The following is a 6,283-nucleotide window of genomic DNA, read 5'->3' on the forward strand; positions in this document are numbered from 1 at the left end:
AAGGTGTGCAATGGTGCAGTCTGTTGCAATCTGAGAGGTGTTTTCAATTTGTTATTTTTACTAGTGAAACTGTTAGAACACCCTACAGGGGAAAACGCCAGAGTGAGTGTCCCCCCTCTCGCATAAAGAAATTTAGAAATTGATGTGTGCAATGGTGCAATCTGAGAGGTGTGTCAATTTATTTCGCACCAAAAATTGTGTAACCCCCCGGCCCCCTTCTTTCCCTGCACATTTTGAGCAACCCCTTGTAGCTTTCAATTTTTTTAGTGACCCCCTCACATTCGTCCGACCCCCGCCGTAAATAATGATGGCTCCCTTACAACATTTTCAGTAAAGGGTTGTAGTCCACATTAAATTGGACAGCGATACATTTGTAACCTCTTGCTGCGTGTCAGACTTAGTTCCACTGCAGTAAAACATTACTCAAGGTCTGATTTTACTATTTTCTTTATCTTTTGAGTGCGAAAAGCAAATAAAAAATAAACAACTGCGTCGATATATCGCTTTGCGAGAGATCTGTGATGATAAACAAACATATAATGTGTAGCCTCATAGGTTGTAATTCACCATCGCAAAGAGACGTCGACTGAACTACCTGTTGAGGTAGATTTACTGGGGGCACATTTTCGGTCTCGCATTTTCAAGCTGGTTGACCGTCTTGATTTTGTGAAAATCAAAAATTCAATGTTACGTTTGAAAGTGTCAATGTCGAGTGGCGTACTGCCATAAAACATTCGTAAAAATATACTAAACCGCATTACATGCTAATTTTTAACAAGACTTAAGTACATAGTAGAGCTAGTATGACAACACCTCGACTTCCCTGATATGATTTTCTAATCTTGATAGCTTTGTATTATACGGAATCACACTTCAAACTATGGAAAGACCTACACAACTGCCAGGAGAGAATGACAAAAGCACAATTTTGAACAAATGTTTTTATAACACGCCACATGCTCATTCCGTGTCATGATTCGCCAGAATACGTCACGTGACGAGAAAATAGATACGTCCAGTCCCCACTGAATCGCAAAAGTGACGTCAGAGGGTATTTTTTGAAAAACTATTTGGGGAAATAGTTTTGACCAAATTTAGAAAAGTGCCCTGTCACGTGACCATAATGTCGTCTGCAGCTTTGAAACAATTGCGGGCGGCTAGAACGTGATATGCGCCTGGGATGAGCGAAAAACCTCTCTCTTCCATTCCAACAGAGTAGGAACTTGAACAGCTAACCAACGAAAAAGATTCAAGTGCAACCAAGGATGTTGCTAAGTGCTCAGGATATTTTTCGGAAGGAAAGTGGTACCACGTTCTATTGTAACCGCTGTGGAAATATCACCACGTAAACTTGTCACGATGAATTATTGCAGGGCAAAATATCAAAGCACATTAAAAACTATAACATAATACAACATGAGCGTGTGGTGTGTTATAAAACACCTATAATCTTGTCTTTATTCGGGCTGTAGCGCCCGTTTATTACTCCAAGGGGCCTTGCGCTACCAGAAACACATCGCTATTCCCCTCGGCCGTAGGGAATAGCGATGTGTTTCTGATAACGCACTGCCCCTCAGGGTAATAAACGGGCGCTATAGCCCTCATGACCAGGTATAATAGGTGTTTAATATTGATAAAAACAAACGTTAAACCTTATTCTGTTATTTTGGACATAAAAGTTGTCTGACAAGCCAAATACCGTATCCTATGAGACTTTTATTTTACGAAAATGTGGAAGATAGCCATACTTCGGCAACTTGAGTTGTGGCAGTCACTGTATGCGCCACCAACGCTGAAAGTGTGGTCTGCAGTTTTGTTGTAGGTTGACGGCAGGCACCATCTAAGGCTTATGCATTGCTAGGGCAATAGGTTTCAACAACAGCAACAAGTATATGCTGACACTGTCGATTTCACAAAGGTTTAGGGGCAAATGAGAGACAAAAATAACTGCATCTCCTGCCTGATGACGTCAGGGGGCATATGAACATTTTTCTTTCCGGGGTAGGATAAGTTCAATAGCCAGGTGTCATAAAATAGCAGCCAGTCCTCAGCGAAGGTCTCCTTCAACTTTTGGTTGATGTGTTGCAATATCCAATCGCTGTTAAATACTCGCTCTGTCCAACTTTGATTCTCCCTCGAGTGCGCCCCCTTAACAACTATAACGCTTTCTGGACAGCGCTCCTTCAATCGAAAGAGGGCGCTCTTGATGTGGTAGAGCCTCTCGGCGAACGCCTCTGGTGTCCAAAGGCAGTAATGAGCCCATGGGCTGATAACAACTATATGGCTGCAATCTACGAGTCCGTCTAGTACCTCCTCTTCAAAAATGAAGTCTACGGGGCGAAGCTTACTTTTAGTAACAGCGAAAGGATGGAAATAGAAATGTATCGTTATGTTTGGTTCTAGTCTGACAAATGCACGAATATTCCGATATAAAGCAGGTATGGTCGGTGCAATGTCCCTATACTGCGCATCCCATGACACTTGTGTTTTGGGAATTTCTAGTATTTCACAAAGGTCATTGAACAACTGTCTCAAAGTGGAGTCTCCAAAGAGATAGATGTTTGTATTGGCAAGGCAATGCTTCACATTATCCATATTTAGGGTTTTAATATGACAATCTGCTGAGTGCCAACGTCCATTGAACCAATGGCCATCAAACGTCATGAGTAACCCCCTTTCACGCACATCACGGCAGTATGGAAGATAGTCTTTACCAGGCACATATTCGGTAGACGCTATTGATGTAATTATACATACATACATACACACATGTATAGGATATATAGGATAATATAAATATTTATATATATATATATATATATATATATATATATATATATATATATATATATATATATATATATATGAGATACATAAATATCGTACATAATAAACGCCGACAACAAGAACAACTTAAAGAGGCACTCCCATTTTGTAACATTTTTAAAACACATTTTTTTAATGCCAACGGTCGATATTTGACTTGATCGCGAGATATCGATAAAAACATGTCATTTCCCGAGCGTATTTTTCACATCCCGAAGTTTTACGATCGTTCTAATTTTGACTCGAAATCCCCCGAAGGTTTGTTGTTGTACTGATTGACGATATTCTAGGTAGTCTACAATAAGTTCGAACGACGCAATTAATTTACTTCCCACTGCAAAGACTTTATATACAGCATTATGCCTTTACCTCAGGTAAGTTTTTAAAAAACTTCTCCTTAGTTTTTGTCGTTTTCATTATTCTAAATCGGATGTATTATATTTTTAACCAATACCACATAAACATCAGTTTTTACATGTCAAATATTAGCCGCCTCCGATGACTACATTTTGTCGTCTGCCACACAGTACGCCGCGCGCGTGGTATGCGCGCGTGGCATGCGTCTATGCATATCACACGGCGGCCGCTATGTATCAACCGCACGTAACTGTGCCAGTCACCTTTGCCGATTCAGGTGGAATCAGCAAATATTGTTTTTCGTTTATACGCCAAGTCGGTAAGACTCAGCTTTCTCCCACAGGCCATGACCGATCACCGACGCCAGTGGTACTGTGGCGTACAGCAGCGTCAGCGTAGACTCGTACTCCATAGCTTAGTTGACAATGGCCCCATTGCCGAACGTTCGATGTTCAGAAGCTGAATTTAGGTGGGCCACCGGAATTCAAACTTTTACTTTTTTGAAGACATGTTTTTATCGATATCTTGCGATCCGCGCGCAGTCGCCTCGTCAAATATCGACCGTTGGGATTAAAAAATGTGCTTTAAAAATGTTACCAAGTGTGAGTGCCACTTTAATATAAGGTCATAACTTGTCTCAATATGGCCTACAAAAGAACATTTTACTTCAATGATGAACTACACCTCTAACCCACTTAAAAATGGAACCGACTGCCACATACCAACACCTTGCCACCTGGGTGCTACCGAATATTATATGTATGCCGGGAGCAAGGATTCCTCAGTTGTCTAATGATCTCACAGAGCTTGAAACCAAGAGTCATAGTGGCAGTATACCTCAGAGCTGAAAGCGAGGAGGAATAATGCCGCTATGTTGGGGGAAACGCGATTCTTTGATAATATCACACAGGTGAGAAATACTTGCTTTTATATATTTATCACGTAGATAGACCCACTTATATTAAAATTTATGCCAAATAAAAAACTAGTTTTACGTGCGATATAATATGGACCTTTATTATGTCAGCGTAGAGGATGAAGTTGTTTGGTTCCAGCTGCACACTCCCAGATAGAGTGCTCGAGTGGTATTTAGCTTGCAAACAGTCTTTCTCTGTCGGATATTATCACAAATTTTGAATGAATATACCCATCTTCATCGACGTTTGGTGAAAGGACAATGATCTGGTATAGTCTGATGCAGCATTTTATGTGAAGGTAATATGATACCGTGAAAATATGTTTCTCAATTTGCTTTACCATAGTACATGGTACTGTACTGCACGATCGAACACTTTGCAACGGAGTTGTCAGTTTGCCGGCTCTCTATTAATAATCGTGTCAAATCTTTACTTCAGTCACAGCATATGAATAAATCCACAATTAACAGTGATCACATTCTTCTTGTCAATTATGCACACAACATTTAATAGTGCACCAGAGCAGTATGTGGAGCAACGGTTCCGGGATTATAGAGAGAACACTCTCCCTCTTAAGCCTCCATTTTTACCCAGGAGGGCTCCCAACACCGTTTGGGTGAAGTCTACACCCCAAATTGAGAGGGGTCTGGGGCCTTAATTTACCGATTTAAAAAATTAGCTTATTTTTAAGAAGGTTCCTAGCCGCCTAAATTGACAAATGGAAGCTCCAAGCCCCCTAAAAACCAGTACCGGTTCTGGTATTACAATGAAAACATCTTCCTCTGTAAGCCTCCATTTTACCCAGAAGAGCTCCCAGTACCGTTTGATGGTGCCTATCTACTTAAATTGGCAAATGGAAGCTCTCAGCCCCTAAAACACTAACTTATCCCATTTTAACCCTTAAATTTTAAATATTAAGCACCTAGGCACACATGCAAACAGGTAGAAACACTCACTTAGAGAAGTGAGATCATCAGTAGGAACACATATGTTGAGAGGAAAACCATGCCAAGGAGAAAGAATGTTCCACCTTTGGCCTACGAGGGCATACAAACAGGCAAGCGGGGATTTCGAGAGCCTAGGAGGAGCTATGGGAGCAGATATGCACAATACAAAATATCCAGCAAGGAGAGGAGGCTTTCCCTTCTATCGTCCCCCCTCCCATTTCCTTTCGGAGGCTCGAGCAGGACACAATTGGCAAGATTCTCGATGATATCTGATTTCTGATACATGCTCGCACAGCCCTATTCCTAATCCACAAGGAATACAAGCCCTTTGTGGGTGGGAAAAATGTGAAGCAGTTCTACACTTTCGTCCATCTACGGGATTTCCTTCGGCAGTTTCGCGAAATCCGTAGGCTACAATGGCACTATTTTATAGATTCTGGATATGTACAGGACAAAGTGGATATGCGAGTCCACGAAAGTGACAGATCCAGCTTTTCATACGGCAAAAGGTTTCCACTACCAGACGGCTAGAAACTGTTTCTACAACCAGGATTCAATGAGAGGCAGCCAGAGCTGCAGCCAGAGAATGGAAGTGCACGTACATCGGCAGTCGAGTGCCTCAATACTGCTCGCTGCTGAGGTTCCAACAACCATAGAACCAATAGAAAGAGTGTATATTCGAAAAGCAAAGCATGCAAAAGAACAGAGACCCACGTACACCTGAAGAGCAGGTAACTGGGCAGGCACCTACACAGGATACCAATACCAAACAAGAGCAAGAGGACCTGTTGCAGCTGCTAAGATGGATTCTGTCCAGAAAGCAGTGCGGAACATCAAAAACAAAGATGGCTTGTGTTTGTACTGGTGTATTTGAACTGCCACGAAATTACAACACCTCCAGGCAGCATGTCAGTGTGGCAGAATAGACGATTGTATCTGGCAAGGGACATAGGCTATAGCATCCCCGGTCCACATCGCACGTCCACATTGCAAGCCCCTGGAGCGCTATCAGCATTGCAATCTACCAAGAGCGCCATTGACATTGCAAGCTTGTAGGCCACTGTGGTCCCTCTGGAAAAGCCGAACAGCACACCCTTACCCACGGCCACAAGAGGCTAAAACCGCAGTGGCAACCTCAGTTGCCTACAAGCTGGCTAGCTCGCTAATTGATCCACACCTCTCATGAGGCAAAAGGGGGTATCCACTAGCTGGCAGGCTCACTGGCCGATTTGCACC

The sequence above is a fragment of the Ptychodera flava genome, chromosome 21 (genome assembly GCF_041260155.1).
Source record: "Ptychodera flava strain L36383 chromosome 21, AS_Pfla_20210202, whole genome shotgun sequence".
Taxonomy (NCBI): domain Eukaryota; kingdom Metazoa; phylum Hemichordata; class Enteropneusta; family Ptychoderidae; genus Ptychodera; species Ptychodera flava.